At 43.1% G+C, this 18,644-nt stretch overlaps 1 long non-coding RNA gene across 1 annotated transcript; it reads right to left on the bottom strand.

Annotated features, from left to right (window-relative positions):
• Nucleotides 1-13,294: 13,294 nt before the first annotated feature.
• Nucleotides 13,295-18,338, bottom strand: LOC126547604 (uncharacterized). The gene is made up of 2 exons (XR_011890434.1): nt 17,432-18,338; nt 13,295-17,195 (listed from the first exon to the last, which is right to left on the bottom strand). It is a non-coding gene; the product is annotated as an uncharacterized lncRNA (long non-coding RNA).
• Between the last annotated feature and the right edge of the window lie 306 nt (nt 18,339-18,644).

The following is an 18,644-nucleotide window of genomic DNA, read 5'->3' as shown; positions in this document are numbered from 1 at the left end:
GCATCTGGACTTTATGTGCATTTAGTATGTTACTCCTTTTTTGTACTTGCTAGTAGCATAACAAATGTGTCTTACATTGGTGTCCTGTAAGAAATGGATTTTGTAAGCTAAAGTTTCTGAATTGTTTTGCTCTATGTGTAAGACAGGTTAAGGACTGCGCAAAGAGCGATAGAACAAGAAATGTTCGGCATAACGTTAAGAGAGTGGTGTGGATGAGAGAACAAACAGAGATAGCCGATGTTCTAGTTGACATTAAGAGCAAACAATGGGGCTGGGCAGGCCATGTAATGCGTAGGGTAGATAACTGGTGTATCATTAGAGTTGAAATGGGTGCCAAGGGAAGGGAAGTGCAGTCGAAGACTGCATGAAACTAGGTGTGGGTGATGAAATTAGGAAATTTACAGGCACAAGTTGGAATCGGCTAGTGTATGACAAGGGAGATTGGAGATTGCGGGGAGAGACCTTTTCCTGATAATGTCCTTGTCCTGTAGTGGACATAAAAAAGTCGCAGTTTTGCCTGAAAGGTGAAGCATCGATTGTGATTGCGAATTACAGTGTACAGCTATATGAAGTAAGGATAGCAATTTTATCGGCTGTATAAACTTGTACACATAGGCATACTAACTAAATTAACAAGCATGGTGTCACTTGCACAAGCAAATATCAACACATCTTATTTGGTGACCACAGAAACTCTCTGTCAAAACACAAGCGAGGAAGTGGGGCAGCAGCAGCGAGCGAATTGACCTTCGTACTGCCTCTCACATCAATGCGAACTATAGAAGCATATGGCACAGTGCAATCTGTCACACGTGAAATGTGGCATTGCACTGGTGTAGAGGGGTGGCAAATGAAATGATGTGGCCTTCACATTGAAATATGAAGTTCTGCCAGTAATCTTCCTCACCTACTGACCATATATGAGCACCAGTGCGTCATCCCGCTTCCTGGGCAACAAACTGTTTGTCTGCAATCAAGTACATCTGGCAATGCAATAACGGTTTCTGCTAAGATCACCTTGCAGGTGCATGCTTTGCAACCTACACAAAAAAGCTTCGTGTAAATCGACATGCTGAGGATGAGACCATTGTCAGTCACCTAATGGACATGAGTGAGGTTGTGAATGCAACTGGTATAACACCTGCTGCGGCTCATTGAGAAGAGGAGGCAAGGCCTTCATCATCTGTCTGTAATCCGTGCCTGAAGCCTGCCAGTTAGGATGACACAGTTGGCTTCTGTTAATGCGATCCTGACGAGACCGATGAAACTGGTTGAATTATCTGGTGGGTAGAATTAAACAAAAGGCAGAAAAAAAATTCACCGACGATTGCGATACTCCCTAATGCGAAATTTGAGCGCAGCTCTATACGTGTTCATTTCGCGATATATTGGTTGGTGAGGGCAATCTCGTGCGGCACGTTGCAAACGGAGCGAAGTGTGGCGCCACTATCTGGATATCGCGAGAGTCAGTCAGCGTGTGGGTGACGCGTGGGTGCATTTCACAGCAACTGCCGCCGGCAGACCTCCCAGAAGACATGCGCGACTCTAGCGCTATCTGGTAGCCACCGTCGCCGCACTACGCTTTTCCTCTGACCCTGTCGTCATACCCTCCTCCTCGCGTCTTTCATCCCCGCTGCACCCCGCGTTCATCTTTCGCTGTGCTCGGTTGCGAGGGATAACGCCGACGCTCGCCGCGGGAACGGGCGCAAGAGCTGCGCTCTTTCAGCGTTTTAGAACTGCGCTCTAATACGCTGAAACGTGCCGTTGATTCACTTTGAATTTGCCTTTAAAGTTAGCCTCACCGCAATACAGACGAGCTGTGCGGTGAAGCATATCGAGCGAAAACGGTGCCACTGTTATGGGGCACAGCATATGTTCTTTAATACACACACACATACGCCGTCTCCGGACACAGTACGAGCACCGAGAAGCCTAATAAGTTTACTGGCAGGCCTTCAGAGTTTTAGATGCATCCCCACTATTTTGTTGGTTTTAAACGTCCCCTCGACTTTCCGAGTTGAGTATTTTACCGCCTACCGTTTCGCTAGCTTTCTCAAAACATGGCTTATTAGGTGCCTAGGTGCGCTTACTGTGACTGGAGACGGCGCTTGCGCGCCTGTATAGTTAAGAAACACGAACTATGTCCCGGGACAGTGGCCCCTTTCCATTCGTGGTATGTTTCGTCGGAATAAATTGCGCATGCTTCGCCGCATGGCATTTCTGTACTGCGGCAAAGCTGACCAGTGAGTTCGAATTATACGGCGAAGGTCAATTTTGAGATCGAAAGAACGGAAGTTTGGGCCCATAGAATGTATGGGTGCCGACCGGGACGTTCGGTCTAGATCGAATTAAACGAAAAATCGAATTTACAGAAGCCTACTGTATGAAGTTGTCTGGTGACGAATCATCTAAAAATATGTCATGGGCTGAATTAACAGATTGAAGCGGAATTAATGTGCTATGCAACCAAGAAGCATCCAGAACCGACTGAAAACACAGCTTCTTTAGGAAACGAGGCCCGGGTACTCAGGGTCTCAAAGTTAAGAAGCTTCATAGAACACCTGCCTCATGCAGACGCCGATGTTGAAGTGCATGACCTCATCTAGGAGGGAGTGCTATAGCTAAGGAGCAGCATTTAAACGCTGCACCAATCTAAGTAATCATGGTGGGTGCACTTCCCTTTCACTTTGGTACTTTAAATGTCCACGACTTAAGCAGTGACAGCATGGTAAAGCTCCTTCATTTGCTATACAATGAGAAATTATGTATTGCTACTAACCAGGAAACAGATCCAATAGAGACATGAAAATACCTCTTCCTAGCCGACTATAAAATTTATGTAAGCCATACATTGGGTGGATCCGCTGGTTGTATGTTGTGTGTGTTAACCCGCAAGATCGTTTATCATCGAAGCTTGGTGGGAATACTTGAGTGATATTTCGAGGTCGGTGCTCAAATGTATGGCTGAGGGGATTGTGCAGCTGGCGATAGTACAGCTTGATTTGGCTAAGGCATTTGACAAGGTGAATCACTCATTCTTGGTGTACTAACATGTATATATTGGATTCAGGCTCATTAGCAGTGTCAGAGTCTATTATGCTAATGGAACAGCACTCTATACCAATGCTAAGGAAGAAAAAAAAAATGCTCTGCATGGGGAGCATGGTCACACCACTAGCTGCTATGATGGGCTGACACCATGCTCTGCAGCTTACCTGTGCACCAGCACCAAGGTGGAATAACTTAACGAAGCCAGCAGAAAACCCGAAAAGCAGGATAGGAAAGAGGAGGAAGAAAAAATAAAAAGGCAGATCCCATGCATACCTGGAAATTAGTAATAAGTGAAGTTGTCTTTGCTGCACACTGAAATGTCTTCAGTTCTATTAACACTCCTCACTCAATGCACACATCCCATTTTGTGCCCACAATTGGCTGCTTTTGTTGCAGACTTCTTCACTTCTCTATAGACGACTTCATCACTTCTTTCCTCATGTTCTGCTCTACTTGGGCACCTACCCCAGTCGCACATACACATTCTGAAGAATTGGTCAAGAAGTGTTCACATACCCAGCGGCACAAGTTGTGTACTATTCAAAAGGGAGAGAAATCTCTATATAGAAAAGTAGAATTTTTAGCCAGTGCATATTCGCTTACATGCTACTGTGCAGGGAATGGGACCAAAGGAAAGAAAGACCCCAAAAAATTAATGCTCTCCACTTAACCACTGGGGAGTACTAACTCCACAACGAATGAACTTTTCTTCTTCTTGACAGAAGCTTACTCTCTGTGCATCTCTGTATGTTTGCAAGACTTGCTGCACATAATATTGCGCTTCTGCTGATGCTACAACAGAAAAGAATAATGCACCTGAAGAGCAATGATTGGTCAATGCCGCCACCTGCAGCTGATTTGAAAGCTGTAGCACCGAGTTGAAGGAACTTAAACGAAGGTAACGTAAGCCCCAGGAAGTCGCGCAATATCATTTAAGCCCCAGGCAGGATTGGAAAGAGAAGGAAGAAGTCATGTTTCTCCACTTGTTTGCCACCGGAGAGCACCACCCTCCACAAAGGAAGGAAACGTGGGCTAGAATCAACACTGAAGAAAGTTTTCTTCTTGTTGAAAGCAGATTGCTCAGGCATGTTTTAAAAGTTTACTCAAATCAATGCCAGATGAAACAGTGCAAGGCACCTAACACTGTATGGGTACCTTAGTCACAATACAAAAAGAACACCACTGAAACAGCATATGTAATCTTGAATATGTGAGGAACTAACTACATAGATAGGATATATTGTAATGTTGCCATCTGATCTCTTAAGGGTTAGTGTCAGTGGTATGAATGACGAGCAATTCTATAGGAAGCCACAATGATACATTTCAGTCCATCACCAAGGTTTTTGCACCACTACAGTCTATGGTGCATTTTATCACACATGTGCTTTTTATCTGTATAAAATTTACATACCCTATCTGTACAAAACGGGACATATCTGCAATGTACACAATTGTGTACAAAGTACCTGCTGCTGACACTGCAGTACCAATTAAGCCACACTCCCTCTCAGTGGAGGGAAGTGTAGGCAAACGAGTTCTGTGGAAATTCGTAAGATGGAGGATCTAACTCAAGACAGAAAGTTGGCCATGACTAGTATATACAGCAGTGCTCCGATTTGAGCCACTAAGATAGTGCCAGTTCTTTCGAAATAGGTTAAACTTAGCACAAAAAATTTATTACAAGGTCTCCAAGTCAAATGTCTTTAGCCAAATTAAGTTTTGGCTAACATATACTGCAACCTGAAAATCTTAACTCATGTGACAGTCTAACATGCATAATCACCGAGCCATCAACTTTCAAAGCTTAAAGATGCATACATTGCCTAGCTCTGTGAAGGGTTCTTGAAGTGCCATTCCTTGTTTGCAATTGTTCATTTATTCTAGTAAGCAAGTATATACAATTCAAAAGTAAGGGTAGCTGGGCGAGTTGGTGTGGTATCATACATATATGAAAACATTTCAGCTTACAGAAAGAATTCGAGCCTTTTAGTGAGGTGCAGCCAACCTTGGAGGAATTCTCTAAGACATACAAACCACAGTCACTTTGGCCAATTCAGTCTGCTTTGAAGGAGAGAAAATTTCACAAATTATGTAAGCATTGATTGAAGTATTGCCCAGAACATAGGGCACTTCTGCAAAAGCAATGTAAAGTAGCAAGACCATATTAATGTCACAATATTAAGTTACATGAATTCCATAAAAACATTTTCTATTATTAGTGACAGATATATTTCTGAAGACAAAAAATTGAAAGTTTTCATTTTAAAATGTAAACTTTCACTCCAAGTCTTACACTGTCCATAAATTTAGTGAGTGGAAATGTCAGTCCGGAAATGTGGATAACTTTTACATATAAATAAGCGAGGTAACAGAATTTAAGGCTTTTGCTTTAGCAGTAAGAGAAACTATCTCCGATCTTACATCATTTATTTATTTATTTATTCATTTATTTATTTACTTATTTATTCATACTGTCAACCCTCCGTTGGGTGTTCTTACAGGGAGGGTAAAAAAAAACACACACACACTTATACCATATAGCAGGTAAACAAGTACATCAAGAGGCAGTGTAATCCTTTAAATACATATCTAAGGATTGTTCGAACTGACAAACATTGACTGAATTAACCACAAAGCTTGGCAACGCATTCCACAGTCATATCACGGCTGGAAAAATGAATAGCAAAACACACCCCACTGCAAGCAAAGTGTGGCTGTAAAACATAATTGTTTTACGAACGCTTCGTTTCCCTGGCAGTGCTACATACACATGTCTATCAATTTTAAGTCATTCATGCAGCACCCGAAGAAAAGACTTTGAGCCGATTCTTTTGCTTCCGTGCTTCTAGTGGTTCCAGTTTGCAAGACTGCAGCATTTGTGTGACTAAATATAACCAACGATACTTGGAGCATATGAAGCACACAGCGCAGCATTGAATTTTTTCTAAATTTGTTTTTAATCCTTCCTCATGCGGGCATAAACGGCCCAGGCATATTCTAGTAATGGCCTAATAAAAGTCTTGTAAGCGATCAGCCTTATATATCACGTAGCTTGGTCTAGTCTCTGCCTCAAGAATCCTAGTTTCCGATTCACTTTCGAGCACACATTCTTTATATGCATATGCCATGGCACAGTTTACACTATTGTAATGACTAAACATTTAAATTGACTAGCATGAAGTAATAAATTTCCATTAAATGTAACAATATCCCATGAAAGGTAAAAAAATTCCAGCAGAACCCATCTCGCGATGAATGTCGACATTGACGCAATTAGCATTGAAGCAATGTAGGAACACAGCGTATTTGCCAACGCCAAAACATATGTAAGCTGGATGTATGCAACCGGGCTCCTCTCTCGCGCTTCCCACTTAGAGTCACTGGAAAAAATTTTTTCCAGTGACTCTATTCCCACTGGTCGCACTGTGCCATCTAGTGGCACTGCCACGAAGTCTGCAGTGCATGACACATGTGCATATATATTCAGACAAGATTGTCTGAACATATATGACATGGGTTCCATTCTACCTAGCACCCAAGAAATTTTAAAGGTATTTTTTTTTGTCATGAGGAACAGCACATACTTAAGGGCACATACCCTGTGGCCTAAGTTGGCGTCAAAAAGGTTCATTGACGAGGGACACTTATCCAGTGCCACATACTCAGTAATTCAAGATGGTGTCAGATAGTTTAATTGAAAAGCTGCACATACCCAGTGACCAAAGTTGGTCTAATGGTTGCTTTCAAACTCGGTTTTTTCAGCACAGCAGCCTGATGCTCTACCCATTAGACCATGGATTACCCTGTGACACAAGTTGGCAGGGAAATGGTTAGACACACTGATAAATAAATATACAGATGGATATAGATAGGTAGAAAGCCACCAGAAAGTGCGTGAAGTATCCTAACCATGCTAACCACATTAAAATGCAGCAGCAGCAGTTGTCTTATAAAAACTGCTCCTCGGATTTAATCCAATGCCACATGCCAAGCTCCTGAGCTACTCGCATATGATACAGACTAGCTGCATATGACCTAGAATAGTTAGTCTATTTGCCCATAACTTGCATTCATTTAAAGTTTGACAAATGCTATTCCCCTTGGAAATCTTGGAAAACTGCAGGTGGAGTGATCCAATGATATCATGACAGTCAGGCACAGACACACACGTCAGTCTAGCCGCGTCTCACATTGCTGATGCATTACATGCAACAGCTCAATGCCTCGTATCATCATCATCATCAGCCTGGTTAGGCCCACTGCAGGGCAAAGGCCTCTCCCATACTTCTTTAAATACCCCGGTCATGTACTAATTCTGGCCGTGTTGTCCCTGCAAACTTCTTAATGTCATCCGCCCACCTAACTTTCTGCCGCCCCCTGCTACGCTTCCCTTCCCTTGGAATCCAGTCCGTAACCCTTAATGACCATCGGTTATCTTCCCTCCTCATTACATGTCCTGCCCATGCCCATTTCTTTTTCTTGATTTCAACTAAGGTGTCATTAACTCGCGTTTGTTCCTTCAACCAATCTGCTCTTTTCTTATCCCTTAATGTTACACCCATCATTATTCTTTCCACAGCTCGTTGCGTCGTCCTCAATTTAAGCAGAACCCTTTTCGTAAGCCTCCAGGTTTCTGCCCCATACGTGAGTACTGGTAAGACACAGCTGTTATATACTTTTCTCTTGAGGGATAGTGGCAACCTGCTGTTCATGATTTGAGAATGCCTGCCAAATGCACCCCAGCCCATTCATATTCTTCTGATTATTTCAGTCTCATGATCCGGATCCGTGGTCACTCCCTGCCCTAAGTAGATGTATTCCCTTACCACTTCCAGTGCCTCGCTACCTATCGTAAACTGCTGTTCTCTTCTGAGACTGTTAAACATTATTTTAGTTTTCTGCAGATCAATTTTTAGACCCACCCTTCTGCTTTGCCTCTCCAGGTCAGTGAGCATGAATTGCAATTGGTCCCCTGAGTTACTAAGCAAGGCGAATCTGTGAATCTCAAGTTACTAAGGTATTCTCCATTAACTCTTATCCCCAATTCTTCCCACTCCAGGTCTCTGAATACCTCCTGTAAACACGCTGTGAATAGCATTGGAGAGATCGTATCTCCCTGCCTGATGCCTTTCTTTATTGGGATTTTGTTGCTTTCTTTATGGAGGCTACGGTGGCTGTGGAGCCGCTATAGATATCTTTCAGTATTTTTACATACGGCTCGTCTACACCTTGATTTCGTAATGCCTCCATTACTGCTGAGGTTTCGGCTGAATCAAACGCTTTCTTGTAATCAATGAAAGCTATACATAAGGGTTGGTTACTGTATATTCTGCACATTTCTCTATCACCTGATTGATAGCGTGAATATGGTCTATTGTTGAGTAGCCTTTACGGAATCCTGCCTGGTCCTTTGGTTGACAGAAGTCTATGGTGTTCCTGATTCTATTTGCGATTACCCTAGTAAATACTTTGTAGGCAACGGACAGTAAGCTGATCGGTCTATAATTTTTCAAGTCTTTGGCGTCCCCTTTCTTATGGATTAGGATTATGTTAGCGTTATTCCAAGATTCCGGTACACTCGAGGTCATCAGGCATTGTGTATACAGGGTGGCGAGTTTTTCTAGAACAATGTGCCCACCATCCTTCAACAAATCTGCTGTTACCTGATCCTCCCCAGCTGCCTTCCCCCTTTTCATAGCTCCCAAGGCGTTCTGTGCTTCTTACAGTGTTACTTGTGGGATATCAAATTGCTCTAGACCATTCTCACTCACATTATCGTCGTGGGTACTACTGGTACTGTATAAATCTCTATAGAACTCCTCAGCCACTTGAACTATCTCATCCATATTAGTAATGATATTGCTGGCTTTGTCTCTTAACGCACACATTTGATTCTTGCCTATTCCTAGTTTCTTCTTCACTGCTTTTAGGCTTCCTCCGTTCCTGAGAGCATGTTCAATTCTATCCATATTATAGTTCCTTATGTCAGCTGTCTTACGCTTGTTGATTAACTTAGAAAGTTCTGCCAGTTCTATTCTAGCTGTAGGGTTATATGCTTTCATACATTGGCGTTTCTTGATCAGATCTTTCGTCTCCTGTGATAGCTTACTGGTATCCTGTCTAGCGGAGTTACCACCGACTTCTATTGCACACTCCTTAATGATGCCCATAAGATTGTCGTTCATTGTTTCAACACTAAGGTCCTCTTCGTGAGTTAAGGCCGAATACCTGTTCTGTAGCTTGATCCGGAATTCCTCTAGTTTCCCTCTTACCGCTAACTCATTGATTGGCTTCTTATGTACCAGTTTCTTTTGTTCACTCCTCAAGTCTAGGCTAATTCGAGTTCTTACCATCCTATGGTCACTGCAGCGCACCTTGCTGAGCACGTCCACGTCTTGTATGATGCCAGGGTTAGCGCAGAGTATGAAGTCTATTTCATTTCTAGTCTCGCCATTTGGGCTCCTCCACGTCCACTTTCGGCTATCCCACTTGCAGAAGAACGTATTCATTATCCGCATATTATTCTGTTCTGCAAACTCTACTAATAACTCTCCCCTGCTATTCCTAGAGCCTATGCCATATTCCCCCACTGACTTGTCTCCAGCCTGCTTCTTGCCTACCCTGGCATTGAAGTCGCCCATCAGTATAGTGTATATTGTTTTGACTTTACCCATCGCCGATTCCACGTCTTCATAGAAGCTTTCGACTTCCTGGTCATCATGAGTGGATGTAGGGGCGTAGACCTGTACGACCTTCAATTTGTACCTCTTATTAAGTTTCACAACAAGATCTGCCACCCTCTCGTTAATGCTATAGAATTCCTGTATGTTATCAGCTATATCCTCATTAATCAGGAATCCGACTCCTAGTTCTCGTCTCTCCGCTAAGCCCTGGTAGCACAGGACGTGCCCGCTTTTTAGCACTGTACATGCTTCTTTTGTCCTCCTAACCTCACTGAGCCCTATTATATACCATTTACTACCCTCTAATTCCTCCAATAACACTGCTAGACTCGCCTCACTAGATAATGTGCTAACGTTAAACGTTGCCAGGTTCAGATTCCAATGGCGGCCTGTCCGGAGCCAGGGATTCTTAGCACCCTCTGCTGTGTCACAGGTCTGACCGCCGCCGTGGTCAGTTGCTTTGTGGCTGCTGGGGACTGAGGGCCGGGGTTTGATTGTTGTATTCATGTAGGAGGTTGTGGCCAAGTACTGCACCAGGGTGGCCAATCCTGCTCTGGTGATGTCTGTGGTTTAAAGTTCAATTTTCACTGCAATGCTCCCTTGCTCTTCACCCTGTACTAGGGGCACATTCAAACAAGCTTAAAGTTGACACCGTGCCAAAAATACTAATTTTGGTGTATTTGAGCTGGAGACATTGCTGGCCTGTTATATGAATTCATCAGAAAAAAATCCTTCACGTTGAAACTGAAAGACCCAGCCTCTGGAGGTAGCCATGATAACAACCACACTAGTGTCCCTGTATATGCTCTGTATATGCACGGGGGGCACCTACAGGGACACTAGTCTGCACTACAGTCCATTAGGCAGGCAGGCAGAGAAAAAGTGTTAAATCAACCACCTACTGCTGTTGCAGTAAGAACACTCAACCCTCCAAAATAAAGAACTATCTTCAAATGAAAAAAATTATTTTCATTTAGGACAAGAAGCATTTAGTTCCTTTCAAAGTAATCTCTAATTAAGTCAACACACTTGTCCAACCTTTTCTCCCACTGCTCGCAGCAACACTGGAGGTCACAGCTTCTGCTGTTGAGTGGCCCCTGCAAAATTGTCTCCACCTCGTGTAGTGGTAAATTTTCTTTCTTTATCAAATTTTCCTTCTTTAAAAATGAAAAAAAAAAAAATCACAGGGAGCTCGAACTGATGAATAGAGTTAGTGAGGTATGCCGGCCCGTCTCGAAAGGCTAAATACCGCGTCATTACTAAAGCAGTGTGAACTGCAGCACTGTCGTGATAAGAGAAACCAATCACCCGCATTCCACAAGATTTAGTGTTTCTGTCCAAATTCTATCTTAATCTCCTTAATACTTGCTAGTCAAATTGGTGATGGACAGTCTGTCCAGGAGAAACAAATTCCCCCTGCTTAATTCCAAAAGTGTCAAAGAATAAAAAAAGAAACGATCATCATAGTCTTTACACAAGTGCATTTTTGCATTTTTTTTCGGTCTTGGTGAAGAAGTAGTTTTGAACTTACTTTAAACTTGCTTGGTTTCTGGGTCATACCCCGGGGCCAGACCAACAAACTCCTCCGGAACCTGGATGACAAGGCCATCAAAATCCTAACAGCAGACATAAATGAGGTGTGGAGCTCTGGGCACAGTCAGGCCAGGAATGGCGCACAGCCAAGGTGGTGCTCATCCTCAAACCGGGGAAACCTCCGCACGTAAATAACCTGCGTCCCATCTCTCTTAACATTATGCATTTGCAATGTGGCCAAACATGCAGTACACAATCGAATCGTCGAACACATAGAAAACCACGAACTATTTAGGCATGATGTAATAGGTTTTAGAAAGGGACTCCCCACACAGGACGCAATGCTCCTCCTGAAAAGATCCATATTCGAGAACGAGACGTGGGACGTCCAAGGAATCATTGCACTCGACCTCGCTAAGGCCTTTGATAAGGTGGCTCACGAACACATATTGAATGAAATTTCCTCTCTCAACCTAGGGCAGAAACTCTTTAATTTCACTCTCTCGTTCCTATCGAAAAGAAAAGCGTTCCTTCAACTGAGCACGATCTCGGGCGGTCCTTATGAACTGGGCAACTGCGGAACCCCTCGGGGCTCAATCCTATCCCCGTTACTATTCAATATCGCCATGCATAAACTCTCCGAAAGGGTGGCCGAACTCCCAAAAATAGGCCATGCAATTTGTGCAGACGATATCACAATCTGGTCCCCAGGGGGTCTCTGGCAGATCTAGAGCAATCTCTCCAGGCAACCATAGAGGTAACAGAATTTCTTACAGGCACGAGTCTCAAGCTTTTACCGACCACATCTGAACTCCTCCTCTGCAGACAGTTGAGGCAGGGCACGATTACGACACGAGAAGGGCACCCATTCCGAGCGTGAACTTCTTCAAAATTTTAGAACTTTTAATCAATGCCAAAGGCTGTAATGCAGAAGCTCTCAACAAGCTAGGCACGTAGGTGAGAAATATACTAAGACTCATCACTAGAATCACAAGCAAAAGGGGAGGACTCAAGGTGGACAGCCTACTCAGGACAACCTACCTTTAGGCTCTTGCAGACAAGATCCTACCCCACCCCCGAAGCGCTTAGTTGGATTGACCCCACTTCCCGTGCTCCAAATATGGCCACACATGCTGCTCTTTAGACCACATGCTCTGGCTGTGCCCATACAATGCGAGCTCCGACCTTCAATACAAGTCCAAGTGGGACGTCTTGCTGAAGAGCTCGGAATTCACGCACCAACTACAGGCCATCTAGAGGGCCCGCGACATCGTAGAGAGTCATCAACTCACAGTCTTGTCATTGGCGGAGCCACCAACTTGATTGGGGAGCCTTCGGCTCCCCCTAATCAAGTTTCTTAGGACACTCCAATAAAGTTCTTGTCACTGACACCTTTAACCCCAGCTTTTGTAACCTGTGATTACCTTCAAAAAAGGCCTGGGTCACTTTTAATGTGATGTTTTAAATCCTGCCACAAAATAAAAAAAGCTGTATTTGTTTTGTCGTTTCATCCTTTGTGAGCATGTGGGGAACAAACATTGCGACAATGCATCTCATGCCCAATTCTACACTCAATATCCACTCACAAGAGCTCTAACTCATACCAGCAGCTTCTAAAACCATGTTAATTGTGCAGGGACAACTCTTGTTGGGTTTTTGTCTAACCTTTTTATAGATACGACTAGTTGAAGGTTGGCCAAAATTGGGATGCACTTTAACGTTCATTTCTTCTCTAGAATCCACCCAAGCCACTCAAAAACTCATGCATGGCTCAGTGCCTCCTCGACAAATGTCATTTGAAGTATTGCAAGCGTTTCTTTTGTAGTTTTTCCAAGGAGATTCACTGTCGATTACAAACAGACATTACAATTTCGCAAGAGTAATGTGACAACAGTCTGGAAAAGTCGCGACAAACACGCAAGGCATTTTATGGCAATGTTGGCATGGTACCGACTTGTGAAGTGTCCACCTGCACCTAGCTAACAGTAGAACGCAGCAATACTATTACAAAGAGCTCCATGAAGTCAGTCAGCTTTTTTTTTTTTTAATCCCCACTTGTATACACAACATTTCGAAGGATTAAATATAAGGAATATCAGAGAATATAAAGACAACTTGTGAATATTAGGTTACATTGTTCTGTCCAACAACGGTAAAGATAGCTTACAACTACAGATGTCTGAATATTTGAAATTTCGAACATAAATCAAATACTCTTTGCTGTTCAATTCGTATTTGAATGAAGAATGTGCTATTCGAAATTGCCGAATATTTCTTTCTGTTCAAATATAAAAGATAGCGACACTTATTAGAATCTACAGGGAGGAATGCAAGTGCAAGTGGTGGGTGTTTTTGACAATCCTGCTGCACGATAGTCACGGTTACAGTGCAGAAGCACCAGTTCCCGAGCGATCACATTGAGCAGCCAACTTCTGCACAATAATTTTCTGTTGTTCAACAAAAATGCCTCAAACATAGGCAGCCTCGATTTTTTTTTTATATATTTAAGCAAAGCAAGCTGTAACTTGGCCAATGCCACCATGTTTGCATTCACATGAACAGATTTACAGTGCTGTAGTACTGAACTTAGCTCCTTCAGTGAACACTACTCTCTACAAGCACCTCATGTTGTGCCATTCCTTTGTTTCATTACTTTAATAGCCATGGTATACCAGATATGATACTGTTTCAGTTATAATAGCCTTTTTTTTTCCAATCACAAGCTGCTCACTTGTCATTATGAACAGTATTACATGCATCAAATAATGTAGATGAGGCTTTTTATTTAACCAATTTACTACACGCAACCTTTCTTTAGTTTATAAATATAGAAAATATATGGCATTTGATTTTTGAAGGTCAATTATTCTTAACAGAAATGTTTGATTTGATTAGGAAATTTTTGTACTTACAACAAATGACTGAGGACAGGTTTGAAAATTTATAACATTCAGTAGCCAGGCTAGGAAACAAGTTCATAACTTGAGGGGGGGGGGGTAGTATTCTGCAAGTGTCCACCTAGTGGGCATGTCCATTTCGTCTGCTGCTGAAGTGTTGATTGACTGAGGGCACCTGTCTTCCTCTGACGTATACCCCAGTCTAGCCAATCTTGAAGCTGTGAAAGGGTATGTTTATCTAGGCCAAGTAGTGACAGGGGACCTGGATCATGAGAAGGAAATCGCCAAATGAACAAAAATGGGCTGAACTGTATACAGCAGGCACTTAGTCATGAATGGCAGCTTACTGGGAGAAATAGAGAAAAGGTTCTTTGGGTACATGATCACGTAGCTCCTTTCCTAACCCTAAATACCCCGAATTACTGTGCATGTGTTTACTAATTGACCTATAGCAAAAATGTTGCCGTGCATGTGCAAGTAACCATGTAACCATGACCACAGACTAGCAAAATGAACTATCGTTCCTGTTCAACATCTTCCCCTTTATTACCGGTGAACCCTGTCCATGCCTCTACTCTGCCAGAGTCTGTGGGGTGGGTCTGCGGGTATAGGGCAACACGAGGTCCTGGAATTTTCGCAGTAATTTTGGAAAAGCTTTTGTGGCCTTTGGAGGGGGAAGGCACTTGACGGGAGAGATGCAGTCTGTGAATGAGAGTATGTGGTTAGAAAACACGAAGTGGCACTCACTATTTTGCAAATTGTCAATTGGTTGACTGATGGTGTCCAACATTCCAAAGCAACATAAGTGCTGTGATAGACACCATAATGATGCAGGGCTCTGAATTCAGTTGTACTCCCCTTACCACAGCTATATCATGTGATGAACAGCGCACCCTGTCTGGAGTTTTTTTTTCATAGTAATGGATGTTAACAAGACTCAAGATGCTTTTGTGGCACAGCGAATTGACCACCTGGGATTCTTCAAAGAGCACCCAGAGCTTAGTACACAAGCATTCTTGCATTCCACCCCCATCAGAATATAGTCACCAGTGCTGGATATCATACCTGCAACCGTGTGCTCAGCAGCAGAACAGAGCCACTTAGCCACTGCAGTGCGCACATTGGGTTTTTGCTGTGAGCAATCTTTTTCCATCCCCAAACACACTCAGTTCATGAGTTTAGTGCATGACTGTAACATTTCGATGCCGCTGAAGTACTGCAAGGTCTCCATTTCCTTTGAATCTGTAGGGGAAATACTTCAGGGAGTGTGGAGGCATGGAGAGCAGGTACAGCAGGCTTCCTTTGAAGGAGCTGTTCAAGCATTCTTGATTTCACTGTCTATAGGAGTTACTTGAAAAGAAGAAGCATGACCAGCTGCCATATAATTCTTTTTCTTTTTGCCATATATTTTCTTTTTTATACAGAACTAGAACATTTTTGTTCACTATTGTGGCAGTTCTTGAAATAAAGTACAAAGACAACAAAAGACCACCTCTTGGGGAACAATGTTAAAGGCACTACACTTTGTCTCAAAAGAACCATGCAATGCAATCAAAGCTGTTTGCGTAATGTGAATCCATGCTTGGACAAGCTGACACTTATCAACGAAACACATTTCTGGCATGTAATAGTAGGGCAGCTACGTAAGGAAGTGCTACCTTGGTCCCAGCATCTGTGAAGAAATGTGCATGCTGGCCAGGCCAGCAACAATTGCTAGACTCCCCCACACAGCAGGAGCAATAAAATAAACAAGTACTTCCTGCATTTGTGCTCAGCCATGGAAGGCAGAAGAGCACAATTTGTATTTTGACTGGATTGCATAGCATATACCTTCAAATGCACTGCAAACACTTCTTGCATTGAAGCATACATCATTTGTTTTTTCATAACAAGAACAACAAAGGCATGATCACAAACTTCTTGTATACTACTGATTGTCACATGTGGTGTACATGTGCATAAAAGCTAGCAAAATAACGCTAAGTAACACTACCATTGCTAGCTTCTATAGCCTGGTTTAGCAGACAGCTCACACTGTTTTGATTAGCAGATGCACTGCTGTCTTTCACAACACTGTCACAGAGACTGTGTGTCGTCTCAATCACTGCAACCAGTTCCACCACAGTGTCAGATACATCGTCATCTTGGCATGCTGCCCAGGAATGCAGAGGTCTCCTGTCACAAATTGCGTAAAAGCCTTCGGAAGGCAGTGCCTTGTTAAAGGGCTCTCCTGGGCTATTCTGACACAAACCACCACTTCTACAGTCAATCACCTGTGACCGATCACCACTGTTGTAACAAAACGCAGCCTGATTTTCCTTGGTCTGTGTACAAGGCAGTGCATAACACCATGGTATACTATTGCTCGCACCAGTGTGATTTTCATCACACTCATGTTCTCGACATTCCATATTATCATAGAAGCCTAGAGTTTCTTCCTTCTTGTTTCTGCAATCAAGGGGCAGTTCAACAGTGGCAGCCTCCTCGACAATTAAGTCCGTGCTAGACACAACAAAAGTTTCGGGCAACTCAAAGTTACCAGCACACACAGGCACTACATGCGACTCATTTTGCCATTCGTGGCTTGCAGACCCGTTCTTCGTCTCTCGCACACGTCCATAAACAGTAGCACTTTTGTAGCAACCATGTAATCCCGTTCGTGATTCAGAGCTCTGTTGCGAGATTCTGTTCTCATACGACGGCGGCATGCGCGCTCTCGCATTTCGCACAGAGCGGAGCGAGTGTTGTAGGTCGTCACAATTGTCAGAAGCTCCAAAGGCGTGGAGTAGGCGACTGCTTGCTAGTTTTCGCGCTTTTTGGCTTCGTTTCCACTTTTTGGTTGCCGTTGGTCCTGCCGTGAAGTCTATGAACCGTTTATATTTCCTTACCGATGTGAACTGCTTTAAACCATCGGTGCGTAGTTTTGGATTTTCATATATAGTTTCCAGGAGCTTGCATTGCGGTGCCATTCGATACGAGTCGTATGAAGTGTAATATTCGTCGTCTTGTCCATCCATAGCTGCAGAACCTGCGCGCATTAAAAAAGAAAAGAAAACAATTTCAGTCAAGATTAATCTTTCCGACACATGAGCACAACATCGAAGTTCATAATTTCGAAGAACATATTTTGATGGAAATTCACAGTAATAAATGGAAAGTGGCAAAAACCATTTGAACTATACAAGCAAAAAACTTGTCCAAACAAAACGATGGCGCCAAGGCAACCAGATACTACGAGAAATCTGTGGCAAGGTTCCACTTTACCTCATTTGCAGCGCAGGTCCACTAGTTCGCCTGCTTGAGTTGTTATCGGCTGCAGTACTGGCGTGAGTGCACAGCTCTTTTGATCATGGAAAAAATATATATACATACGACATCAAAACACTAATATCAGGAATAACAACATCCCCATAGTCCTGCGCGCCGTTATGGCATCACAACCAGTGTTGCCAACTAGAAATGAAAAAAAAAAAAAAAACCGGCTAGTCGAGGTCCCCAAAAGCCCAAAACTCTAAAACCCACGAGTACCCAGCATTTTCCCTCCTCCATGTCCACTAAGTACCCGCTAATCACAATCACGATCAAAATATGATTTATTGCGTGTACGTTAAACACAGTTGAGAAAAAAAAAAAGAAACTACACTGGACCGAGAAATTTTTCTTTTCGACCGTAATGAAATAAAATGTATGAATTAATCTCACTATATTAATAAGCACTTTTATGTGCGATTATAAAGTGCGGTAACATTGCGAAACGCAATTACAATCACTGGCCGGAAAGCACGTTAAACTGCACATTTTTAAAAATTCTTGGGGCCGCAACGGACAGATAAGGGGACAGATTACCAGCGAAACTCTTCAGCCTGCATACATTATGATATCATGCAAGTTTTTCATACGGCACCACACTACGCCGTCACAAGTGCCGCCGCGGTAGTTCACTTTAGCCGCGGTCACCGTACCTACCATGCATCTCTGCTGCAATTGCGTATTGTACGAAACTCTATGGCTGCAACCGCTGCTGAAGCCGCGCCTATCTTCGACGCGCGTGACGTTATAACCACGGAAGCGCAGGCCACGTGCACAGGCGCCGTCGCCACACTTAACCCCTTTCATTATTCGCCAAACAGGATTTAAAACCAAGTGCATTAAGGCTACCTTGCGACACTATTCTTTATATACATATGTTCGGCGTTGTAAGAAAAACACTATATATATATATATATATATATATATATATATATATATATATATATATATATATATATATATATATATATATATAACTTATGTGGTTCTATTTGGACCCAAGCCCAAGATATTAGACTTATTTTTGGAAGTTCACGGAGTGCTTGAAGCCTTGTAATGGTTGGGTTCGGGCATGAAATTGATGGTAGCTGGCCCATGCCATCGTCTAACTCATCTACGCTGAGGACGTTGTTGAAGGGAGAGACTTCTCATCGAGAACGAGGAATAT

Source organism: Dermacentor andersoni, chromosome 1 (assembly GCF_023375885.2).
Source record: "Dermacentor andersoni chromosome 1, qqDerAnde1_hic_scaffold, whole genome shotgun sequence".
Lineage (NCBI taxonomy): Eukaryota > Metazoa > Arthropoda > Arachnida > Ixodida > Ixodidae > Dermacentor > Dermacentor andersoni.
This window is presented reverse-complemented; position numbering and strand designations above follow the sequence as displayed.